Source organism: Salmo salar, chromosome ssa24 (genome assembly GCF_905237065.1).
Source record: "Salmo salar chromosome ssa24, Ssal_v3.1, whole genome shotgun sequence".
Taxonomy (NCBI): domain Eukaryota; kingdom Metazoa; phylum Chordata; class Actinopteri; order Salmoniformes; family Salmonidae; genus Salmo; species Salmo salar.
This window is the reverse complement of record NC_059465.1, coordinates 14,099,234-14,111,750: the sequence shown is the minus strand read 5'-3', so window position 1 is coordinate 14,111,750 and position 12,517 is coordinate 14,099,234. Positions and strand designations below refer to the sequence as shown.

Genomic DNA, 12,517 nt, shown 5'->3' with positions numbered 1-12,517 from the left:
ATTCCTCCTGACAGAGCTGGTGTAACTGAGTCAGGTTTGTAGGCCTCCTTACTCGTACACGCTTTTTCAGTTCTGCCCACACATTTTCTATAGGATTGAGGTCAGGGCTTTGTGATGGCCACTCCAATACCTTGACTTTGTTGTCCTTAAGCCATTTTGCCACAACTTTGGAAGTATGCTTGGGGTCATTGTCCATTTGGAAGACCCATTTGCGACCAAGCTTTAACTTCCTGACTGATGTCTTGAGATGTTGCTTCAGTATATCCACATGATCTACCTCATGATGCCATCTATTTTGTGAAGTTCACCAGTCCCTCCTGCAGCAAAGCACCCCCACAATATGATGCTGCCACCCCCGTGCTTCACGGTTGGGATGGTGTTCTTCGGCTTGAAAGCCTCCCCCTTTTTCTTCCAAACATAACGATGGTCATTATGGCCAAACAGTTCTATTTTTGTTTCATCAGACCAGAGGACATTTCTCCAAAAAGTACGATCTTTGTCTCCATGTGCAGTTGCAAACTGTAGTCTGGCTTTTTTATGGCAGTTTTGGAGCAGTGGTTTCTTCCATGCTGAGCGGCCTTCAGGTTATGTCGATATAGTACTCGTTTTACTGTGGATATAGATACTTTTGTACCTGTTTCCTCCAAGGTCCTTTGCTGTTGTTCTGGGATTGATTTGCACTTTTTGCACGAAAGTATGTTAATCTCTAGGAGATAGAACGGGTCTCCTTCCTGAGCGGTATGACGGCTGCATTGTCCCATGGTGTTTATATTTGCGTCTATTGTTTGTACAGATGAACGTGGTACCTTCAGGCGTTTGGAAATTGCTCCCAAGGATGAACCAGACATGTGGAGGTCTACCATTTTTTTCTGAGGTCTTGGATGATTTCTTTTGATGTTTCCATGATGTCAAGCAGAGGCACTGAGTTTCAAATACATCCACAGGTACACCTCCAATTGACTCAAATTATGTAAATTAGACTATCAGAAGATTCTAAAGTCATGACAACATTTTCTTGAATTTTCCAAGCTGTTTAAAGGCACAGTCAACTTAGTGTATGTACATTTCTGACCCACTGGAATTGTGATACAGTGAATTATAAGTGAAATAATCGGTCTGTAAACAATTGTTAGAAAAATGACTTGTGTAACGCACACAGTAGATGTCCTAACCGACTTGCCAAAACTATAGTTTGTTAACAATAAATTCATGGAGTGGTTGAAAAACAAGTTTTAATGACTCCAACCTAAGTGTATGTAAACTTCCGACTTCAACTGTTGGTATTCCTGTTGTCCAGGTGGGAGAGGGCAGTGTGGAATGCAATTGAGATTGCATCGTCTGTAGATCTTTTGGGGCAGGATGCAAATTGGACTGGGTCTAGGGCCCTCATGTGCGGCTTGGCATTACTTTTGTGGAAGCGTGCATAAAATGCATTGAGTTCATCAAATCAAATACATTTTATTTATATAGCCCTTCTTATATCAGCTGATATCTCAAAGTGCTGTACAGAAACCCAGCATAAAACCCCAAACAGCAAGCAATGCAGGTGTAGTTAATCTGGTGAAGAGTTATCGTTGGGCATGTCACAGCTAGGTCTTCCTTTGTAATCTGACATGCGTCAAGTGTCAGAGCCGGTGTAATAGGATTCCACCCTGTTCCTATAGTGTACTTTTTCCTGTTTGATCACTCTGCGGAGGTCGTAGTGGGACTTCTTGTACGCGTTCATGTCCTCAGCCGTAGCCACGGGGTGTGTGTGTAAGAATAACACACCTTCCTCAGGTCTCCTCCTTGGCAGTACTCCATGGCCAGTAGATGCAGATCGTTGATGCCTAAGGAGGACTGCAGTCTTTCAGGAACCTTCCTCGCTGCTACCACACTTACATGGTCCAGTCTGAGAGAAAGAGAGAGAGAGAGAGTTAGAGAAGGGAGGAGAGAGACAGTTATGTACTGTTACATAACTCTACAATGTATAAATGTGTTTTTGATTGTCGCAGGCTGAACTGTTCTAAAATTGTCCAAACCTGTAAAAACCCTAAGGACTTAATTGGTTCCAGATTCTACAGGCAAAACAATAACATTGGAACATTATGAACAATACCACTGTATAATGTTTAACTATCAAACTGTACTTAATATGGAACAATAACACTGTATAATGTTTAACTCTTGTACTATGCTGTACCTAATATGCAAGTGGTTAGGCAGTACAGATGATAGTAATCATTAGGATAACAAATAGTCTTGAGGTCATCATCGGTCAGCAGAGAATATACAGTCAGTGTGTGTTTTAGTCACATAATCGTAGTCTGAGAAATAACTGATTGCTAACCCGAACACGATCAGAATATCATAACCACCCATACACCATTGGAAACTGTGACACAGTAAAGTGAAATATGTATAACTGGACATGGAAAGCATCTCCCTCTTCTCCGTAGTGACTGTAAGGTTAGCCAGGGGCGAAAGTAGATTTAATTTCTTCCTAAAGTATGATTCTTTCTTAATTTCTTCTTCTACGGTATATGTGCAGTACCTCATAAGTGTGCACATGCTTGCCCATGCAAGAACATTTTTGGGGGGCCTAAACATAGAATTACATATTGAATTCCTATTAATTTAATACATTCTCTGTGGGTCTAATAGTAAAGATTTATCGTTTAATTTTGAAAATGTATTACCTTTCAATGTGAAAAAACATAACCACCCAGCTAGCACACAACGTTCTGAGAACCATATGTTTCTTAGAGCTTGTTGAGCGCGGGGTTGTCCTATGGTTATTTTGCATACAACCTTCCCACAACTTTCTGGGAATGGTGCAGGATAGTTGCTTGGCTTTGAAACATTATGAGCACATGGAACGTTACAAAAAACAAACATTTTATTACTTTAACAGAACATTTCCTAAAGGTTAAAACATGGTTACACGTACATTTTGGTAATGTTCTAGGAACGTTTTCCAACTGATTTGACATTGGAAATGCTCTCAAAAAGTTCAGAGAACATTAAGAAAACATTTTCTTCTGTGGGAATTTCAGTACTACAGCATAACGTTTTCTACAGGTTTGCTCATGGTTCGTTTTAAAGGAAAGTTCTCAGAACGTTCATAGAATGTTAAGAAATAATGCTCTTCTGTGGGAATTTCGGAACTTCTGCATAATGTTTTCTGCAGGTTTCTTCGTGTTTCCATTTAAAGTCATGTTCTCAGAACATTACAAAAACTTTCCATAAAAACACAAGAAAACATTAGTAACGTTCTAAGAATGTTAGTTAAAAACATATACTGTACATTCCGTTCTCAGCGTCAACAAAACTCTCTCTATCCTCTATTCGTGTGTTCAGGTGTGTTGGCCGCACCCACTAATTGGCCACACCTAATCTTAATTAGTGTTTGTTTCCTTTGAAATGGGGTCTGTTTGAATAGACTAAAATGAAGAGCTTTGAGTGAGTTAAAAAAACATGACATGCTAGCTCCATACTGGTGGTGTTGTGGGCTAATTCCATTGATAGAGAACAGAAGATTGTAGATTTGAATCTCACTGACGTTGTGCCACAGTAAAAAAATTAATGTGTTTGCACGATTAATGCCTAAGCCAAATAATTTACATGTGTCCTTGTCACGGCTGTTTGAAGGATCGGACCAAAATGCAGCGTGTTCGTAGTTCCACATATTTTATTTATGGTGAAACTAAATGCAATTCACAAAAAATACTTGAATACACAAAAACAACAAACCGTGACGCAGAGAGGAAAACACACTACTCAAAAGATAATAACCCACAAAACAGGAAGAGAAAAACCCCAACTTAAATATGATCTCTAATCAGAGGCAATGAGGATCAGCTGCCTCCAATTAGAGATCAACCCAATCAATCCCAACATAGAAGTAGAAAAACTAGAACATAGAAATAGAAAACATAGAACAATCCAAAACACCCCCTGTCACGCCCTGCCCTACTCTACTATAGAAAATGACATCTTACTAGGGTCAGGACGTGACAGTCCTATCTGTGCTTGGGCTTTAAAACAGTTAACCTAAGATAGCAGTGTTATTAAAGTCTTAATGAAACGTTAAGGAAGTTATTCAAAACCTAAAAAAAAACTTTACATTTCGTTCAAAACATTCACAACATTTAGAGAATGTTCTCAGGAAAACTTTCAGGGAACCATAGTAAAATGTTCTCACAACCTCCCTGCAACCTAAAAATGTATGTTCCCAGAACAGGCGGTGTTATTAAAAGTAACACTGCCTGTGTTATTAAAAGTCTTAATAAAACATTCTGTGAAAATTTTAAGGAAGATTCAAAAACCTCCAAATAACCTTTACATTTCCTTCAAAACATTCACAACATTTAGAGAATGTTCAGAACCTTATTTAAATACCTTCAAATAACCTATACATTTGTTTTCAGAACATGAATAAAACCTCCCAGAAAAACTTTCAGGGAACCATAGTAAAACGTTCTTAGAATCTCTGCAAGTTCCCTTTAACCTACAAATTTGGAGCGTTTTCAAGTCCATTCGTTAATTTCTCATGCAGGTGACATGATGTAATGATAAATAATAGTGTAATTGTCACAGCTGTTTGAAAGAGTGGACCAAGATGCAGCGTTTTTGTAGTTCCACATGTTTTATTTAAATCAGTGAAACTGAATGCAACAATTAACACTTTAAATAAATACAAAACAAACCATGACGCTGGAGGAACATAAACCTCACGAAGAACAATCACCCACAAACACCTGTGGAACAAACCTAACTTAAATAGGACCTCCAATTAGAGACAACGACAACCTGCTGCCTCTAATTGGAGGTCATGCCAAATAACACCAACATAGAAACCAAAACATAGACATACGAAAACCAGACAAACACCCCCTGTCACGCCCTGACCTAATCTTCCATAGAAAATAACACTCACCATGGTCAGGACGTGACAGTACCCACCCCCAAAGGTGCGGACTCCGACCGCGCCTAAAAACAAACAATGCAAAGGGAGGGTAGGGTGGGTGACAACTGTCTATGGCGGCGGCTTTGGTTCCGGGCGTGGTAATCCCACTGCCCGCTGATCCCCCCGTATGACTGGGGTAACCATACCATGGGTCCTCGTCGGATGCTTCGGACCACCAACCGCCGCTGATGACTCCAGGCTGCAGACCGCCGCTGATGACTCGGGGCTGCAGACCGCCGCTGATGACTCGGGGCTGCAGGGCGTCGCTGAAGGCTCCGGAACGGTGTGGGGGGGGGGCGTCGCTGGAGGCTCCGGACTGGGGGGGGGCGTCTCTGTAGGTTCTGGACTGGGGACCTTCGCTGCAGGCTCCGTGCCATGGGTCATCACTACTGGTTCCACGTCATGGATAATCACTGGAGGCTTTGTGCCATGGATCATCACTGGAGGCTCCGGGCCATGGGTTATCACTGGAGGCTTCGTGCCATGGATCATCCCTACAAGCTCCGGGCCATGGATCATCACTGGAGGCTTTGTGCCTTGGATCATCCCTACGGGCTCCGGGCCATGGATCATCACTGGAGGCTTCGTGCCATGGATTAACACTACAGGCTCCGGGCCATGGATCATCACTGGAGGCTTCATGCCATGGATTATCGCTGGAGACGTCGGACCATCATTAGAGGCTTCCTTCGGGGCGCTGGAACTGGTCTCACCGGACTGGGGAGGCGTACTTCGGACCGCGTGCTCACAGCAGGCCTTACCGGGCTATGGTGGCACACTGGAGGTCTGCTACGTGGGGCTGGCATAGGAGGCGCCAGGCTAGTACCACATACCTTCGGGCTAGTGCGGGGAGCAGGAACAGGGCGTACTGGGCTATGGTGGTGCACTGGAGGTAGAGTGCGCGGAGCAGGCACAGGGTACACTGGGTCTTGGAGGTGCACTGGAGGTCTGGAGCGCACGGCCTGCACAACCCGCCCTGGCTGGATACTCAACTCCGCTCGATCACTGCAGGGTGCGGGCACAGTTCGCACCGGCCTTTGTATGCGCCCTGATGACACAGTGCGCGTCACTGCAAGATACGGTGTCTGCTCCATCACTTGCTCCTCATAGTAAGCCAGGGAAGTTGTCTCAGGACTCCATCCTGACTCTGCCCAACTCCCCTTGTGCCCCCCCCCCCTAAAAATGTTTTGGGGCTGCCTCTCAGTCTTGCCTTTACGTGCATTTAGAGCCTCCTCTCGTCGCCGCTCTGCTCTTGCTGCCTCCACTTTTTCCCATGGATGGCAATTCCATCCCTTCTGGATCTCCTCCCATGTCCAGGATCCCTGCCGTCTAATATCTGCTCCCATGTCCATTCCTCTTGGTGCTCCTTCTTACGCTGCTTGGTCCGTCTTTGGTGGGTGATTCTGTCACGGCTGTTTGAAAGAGCGGACCAAGATGCAGCGTTTTTGTAGTTCCACATGTTTTATTTAAATCAGTGAATGCAACAATTAACACTTTAAGTAAATACAAAACAACAAACCGTGACGCTGGAGGAACATAAACCTCATGAAGAACAATCACCCACAAACACCTGTGGAACAAACCTAACTTAAATAGGACCTCCAATTAGAGACAATGACAACCTGCTGCCTCTAATTGGAGGTCATGCCAAATAACAGCAACATAGAAATACAAACCTAGAACCAAAACATAGACATACAAAAACCAGACAAACACCCCCTGTCACGCCTTGACCTAATCTACCATAGAAAATAACACTCACTATGGTCAGGACGTGAAAGTAATAGCCTAAACTGTGATATTATCATGTTCAACCAGTACGGTGTAGCCTACCCCCACTATTTATTTCACCCCTGAGGTTAGCTGACGTACGCTGAGCAGTGCGTGTGAAGTTATTGGGGTGTCTGTGAGTGTATGATATCGTGTGTATGAGGTATTATAATGTATCTGTGAAAGTGTGACTCAATCAAAGGCTTTCATGCCACACGCACACAAAACCTGAACCTGAAGCTGACTTTGGCTCAACATTGAAGGGCTGATAAAGAAAAATGTATTATATTCTAATAAGGCAAATATTTACGTTGTACAGTTGACCTTGACTGCAAATCTGATGTTATTACATTGATACGATAGCAATATGGGTTTATACTCTGCATGGACAAAGCTACGACAATGCGTGCGTGTTTGTGTAAGTGTGTGTTAGTGTGTGTAAGTGTGAGTGTGTGTGTGTGTCCTGAGGTTTAGCAGTACGTGGGTGCAGGAGAGGGTTGTGGTTGAGACCAAGTCTGTCTGACAACAACACAGTCGTTAAAGCATGACCTGAAAACAAGAAAGCCTCACACCCATTCTCTCTCTCACAAACACACAAAAGCACACACTGACAAATTACCTCTCCACACCCACACCCATGTTGACACCAAGAATTAGCCCCCCCCGCCTACACATTAAATCCGACACCAACCAGAAATAATTGTCACACCCCCACACACACTGCCACTCGCCAACAAGCTACCACTGGCACCAAAGCGAAGACGATCCTGTGCCAAATGACCAACACAGAACCCACATACTGAAATAGCCACAGCTTTCAGGTCATTTTACTACTGCAGAATCTAAAAATGGCTGTGTCGTAGTTTTTTTCCTGCCCCATTGTGGACTGCAATAAAACTAATTAGGGAACAGAAGTCAGAATGTCATCAGAGAATCATGGAATGTGCCATGACATCTTATGTGGCCTGAAAGATCCAAGATTTCCTGAAGGTTTCCATCTAATCTAAGTGATGCTGTGAGTAATTTAGGCTCCTAGTGCGATTTGGTAAGAATTTGGTAATAAACCTAATCTGTCAGGTTCAAAGTGTCATCTTCCTATCATACTCTACTCCATAGCTACCCCTATATCTGATGCAAACAGATACACTACATTAGTAAAAGTATGTGGACACCTGCTTGTGGAACATCTCATTCCAAAATCATGGGCATTAATATGGAGTTGGTTCCCCCTTTTCTGCAATAACAGCCTCCAATCTTCTGGGAAGGCTTTCCACTAGATGTTGGAACATTGCTGCAGGGACTTGCTTCCATTCAGCTACAAGAGCGTTAGTGAGGTCGGGGACTGATGTTGGGTTGATTAGGCCTGGCTCGCAGTCGGCGTTCCAATTCATCCTAAAGGTGTTCGATGGGGTTGAGATCAGGGCTCTGTGCAGGACAGTCAAGTTCTTCCACACCGATCTTGACAAACCATTTCTTTATGAACCTTGCTTTGTGCACGGGGGCATTGTCATGCTGAAACAGGAAAGGGCATTCTCCAAACTGTTGCCACAAGGTTGGGAGCCCAGAATCGTCTAGAATGTAATTGTATGCTGTAGTTCACTGGAACTAAGGGGCTTAGCCCAAACCATGGAAAACAGCCCCAGACCGTTATTTCTCCTCTACCAAACTTTACAGTTGGCACTATGCATTCGGGCAGGTAGCGTTCTTCTGGCATCCGCCAAACCCAGATTTGTCCATCGGACTGGCAAGATGGTGAAGCGGGGTTCATCACTCCAGAGAACGCTTTTCCACTGCTCCAGAGTCCAATGGCAGCGCGCTTTACACCACTCCAGCCAATGCTTGGCATTGCGCATGGTGATCTTAGGTTTGTGTGTGGCTGCTCGGCCTTGGAAACCCATTTCATGAAGCTTCCGACGAGTTCCTGTGCTGACGTTGCTTCCAGAGACTGTTTGGAACTCAGTAGTGAGTGTTGCAACCAAGGACAGCCAAGTTTTAACTCGCTACGTGCTTCAGCACTTGCCGGTCCTTTTTCTGTGAGCTTGTGTGGCTTACCACTTTGCAGCTGAGCCGTTGTTTCTCCTCGACGTTTCAACTTCACAACAACAGCACTTACAGTTGACCGGGGCAGCTCTAGCAGGGCGGAAATTTGACGAACTGACTTGTTGGAAACGTGGCATCCTATGATGGTGCTACGTTGAAAGTCACTGAGCTCTTCAGTAAGGCCATTCTACTGCCAATGTTTGTCTATGGGGATTGCATGGCTGTGTGCTCGATTTTATACACCTGTCAGCAACGGGTGTGGGTGAAATAGCCGAATCCACTAATTTGAAGGGGTGTCCACATACTTTTGCATATATAGTGTAGGTCTGCAGCTCCCCTAAACCCATTGTAAAGCTAGGTGAAGCCAATACCATATTGCTAACACCTATGCAAGTCCCTCGAGATAGGTAAGAAAAAATAGTTTTCACCTCATCGTGATCTGTATCTCCAGACACCAGCGCTCTCTGTTCCTCTCACTCAGCTCCTGATGACAATGCTTAATGGCTATCTGCTCCTCTGTGTCCTACACAACAACACACACATAGGATTAGACACACACACACACGCACACACACACACACACACACACACGACAATACATACAGTAAACACACAGAAAGAGACAGGTCTGACATAAAGCCTGTCTGAAGTATAATAGCCACATAAATCAAATTAACACTTAAATTATGAGCAACACATAATGAGCTGTACGACCTGTTCTCATCACTTATTTTGGGTATTACGATGGCCTCATCAACAATACAGGAAGTAACGGATGGCATCATCACCAATGATTCAGGAAGTAGCAGATGTCCTGATAAAACAATGCCAGTGGGAGGGGCTGGCAGCGCCCTCACGCCCTTCCCCCCGTGTCATTTCCACTTCCTATGACCCACCAAAGTTATGTGGAAGTAACACTGATGGTTACTGTACATGTCTTTTTTTTCCTCTCTCTTTTCTACGAAGGTGCACTTTTTAACCACAAATGCATTTTTAACATGAATCATCATCCTGACCTTCAGTTAAGGACATTGATCACGTAGCTTACTTGCTCATTCAGCTCTAATGCTTGGTATCAGTTCTAGCTAACTGGTGACTACCCTGATTAGTTACAGGATGAGTGAGTGTTCTACAAACAGTGTCATCAGTCTCCAGAGAAAAGGATCACGGCCTACGCTGGGTCAAAACACAGCCAGCACACAGACATGGCCCGCCAGGAGTGGAGTGAGCAGTTGTGGACAATAAGCAATGGAGACTATAGACTGAAAGGTGGCTGAAGGGACAGAGCATGAGATCCAGGAAAAGGAAGTTAATGTATGTGAGCATCAGACCTTTCTCTCTGACTCCTAAATTGTCCTTTATATAACGTCACTACTCAGGTAGATCCAATGACCTTCCTCTCTCTGTGGTCTCTGAGGAGCTCATCAAATCAAATCAAATATTAATGCTCACATACATTAACTTCCTTTTCATAACTCTTATAATATTAAATGACAACGAATCATGTTAAGCATCAGCCAGCAAAGGGATTTGATACCATACTTACAGGCACTGTCATTACCACTGACCTACATAGTTGGTGGGGGTCCACACAGTACTACCACTGTGCCCTCTAAGCTGAATTCACTTGAGACTACACTAAGCAGCATTTCCAGTAAATTAAGTGGTGCAGACAGACAGACAGACAGACAGACAATGCACAGACAGTGGAGGGAAGGGCTAACTGAATGGGTGTGGACCAGTTCCCATGGTGTGATCTATAATACTGTACATCTACGTCCCTCTCATCCTGTGACTAGGTGTGATGTCATAGGCCAGCAAGGATGTAGAGTTCTATGGGCCGGATGAAAGGATAAAGCTGAGTGCATTTCCTGTAAGTTACATTTAAAGCATTCACCCTATGTAGAGAGGGAATGAGGGAATTAAATATTACATCCAATATGACTGTGCAGCAGCATAGCTTGTAGGCTATCTGATGACAGTAAGAACCATAAAGGTTTATGCCATCACTGAGGCAGCTCATACATCACTATTAGCCTATCATGTATATAGTCCTAAGCATGCCTGGAACTTTTGGGCACAGGAGGGAGCAAGTTTCTTTTGCTACTACTTGCCCTATAATGACAGGGTTACTAGCTCAAGATCCATAGTTGTTGCCTCTTAAAACCTCTTGGGGCTAGGTGGGACGCTAGCGTGCCACCTGTGGTGCACTCCATCAACAGCAGGTGCATTTCAAGAGCGGCAAATTTGAATCCAAATAAATGTCAAAATTCAAATTTTTCAAAAATACAACTATGTTACACCATTTGAAAGATAAACATCTCCTTAATCTAACCACGTTTTACGATTTCAAAAAGGTTTTACGGCGAAAGCATAAATTTAGAGTATGTTAGGACAGTACATTTACAAGAGTTGTGTGTAATGTTTTGTCAAGTCAAAGACAGGGTCACCAAAACCATAAAACCAGCTAAAATGATACACTAACCTTTTACAATCTCCATCAGATGACACTCCTAGGACATTATGTTAGACAATGCATGCATTTTTAGTTCTATCAAGTTCATATTTATATACAAAAACAGCGTTTTACTATGGCATTGATGTTGAGGAAATCGTTTCCCTCCAATAACCGGCAGTCAAGTCAGCGTCAGAAATTAAATAATTAAAATTAGAAAACATTGTTAAAATATTATATTGTCATTTAAAGAATTATAGATTTACATCTTTTGAACGCAATCAACTTGCCAGATTTAAAAATAACCTTACTGGGAAATCACACTTTGCAATAATCTGAGCACTGTGCCCAGAAAAATACGCGTTGCGATACAGACTAGACGTCATGTTGGGGAGATCTAAAATCGAAAATACTATGTAAATAATCCATTACCTTTGATTCTCTTCATCAGATGTCACTTCCAGGTATCACAGGTCCATAACGAATGTAGTTTTGTTCAAAAAAGCTCATCATTTATGTCCAAAAATCTCCGTCTCGTTAGCACATGATGTAAGCCAGCCGGACTTCTCGTCATGAACGAGGGGAAAAAATATATTTCCGTTCGTTCAAACATGTCAAACGTTGTATAGCATAAATCATTAGGGCCTTTTTTAACCAGAACATGAATAATATTCAAGGTGGACGAATGCATAGCCTTTTATAACGTATTGGAACGAGGGTACCCAACATGAAGTAGCGCGCCAGGTGTCTAATGGGACATCACCGTTCCATGGCTCTTGTTCGGTCAGATCTCCCTCCAGAAGACTCAAAACACTTTGTAAAGGCTGGTGACATCTAGTGGAAGCAATAGGAAGTGCCAAAATATTCCTAAACCCCTGTGTCTTTCAATGGGATAGCTTTAAAGTCAATACAACACATCAGGTATCCACTTCCTGTCAGAAAATGTCTCAGGGTTTTGCCTGCCAAATGAGTTCTGTTATACTCACAGACACCATTCAAACAGTTTTGGAAACTTTAGAGTGTTTTCTATCCATATATAATAAGTATATGCATATTCTAGTTACTGGGTAGGATTAGTAACCAGATTAAATCGGGTACATTTTTTTTATCCAGACGTGCAAATGCTGCCCCCTAGACCCAACAGGCTAATACATACATTATTGGGCTACATTATGACAACACTGAAATGACAACACTGATGCTGTATTGCATTGTCAGCAGGCTACAGGAGGACAACATCAAATGTATTATTTATATAGCAACAGCCAGCATCACAGCAGTATCATGTGTAGCTTTGAGACACA

General features: G+C 43.2%; 1 long non-coding RNA gene across 1 annotated transcript; it reads right to left on the bottom strand.

Moving 5' to 3' along the window:
• Window positions 1-1,313: 1,313 nt before the first annotated feature.
• On the bottom strand, window positions 1,314-9,719 carry LOC123723912 (uncharacterized). Its single transcript, XR_006761875.1, has 3 exons — window positions 9,473-9,719; window positions 9,187-9,281; window positions 1,314-1,891 (listed from the first exon to the last, which is right to left on the bottom strand). It is a non-coding gene; the product is annotated as an uncharacterized lncRNA (long non-coding RNA).
• Window positions 9,720-12,517: the final 2,798 nt, after the last annotated feature.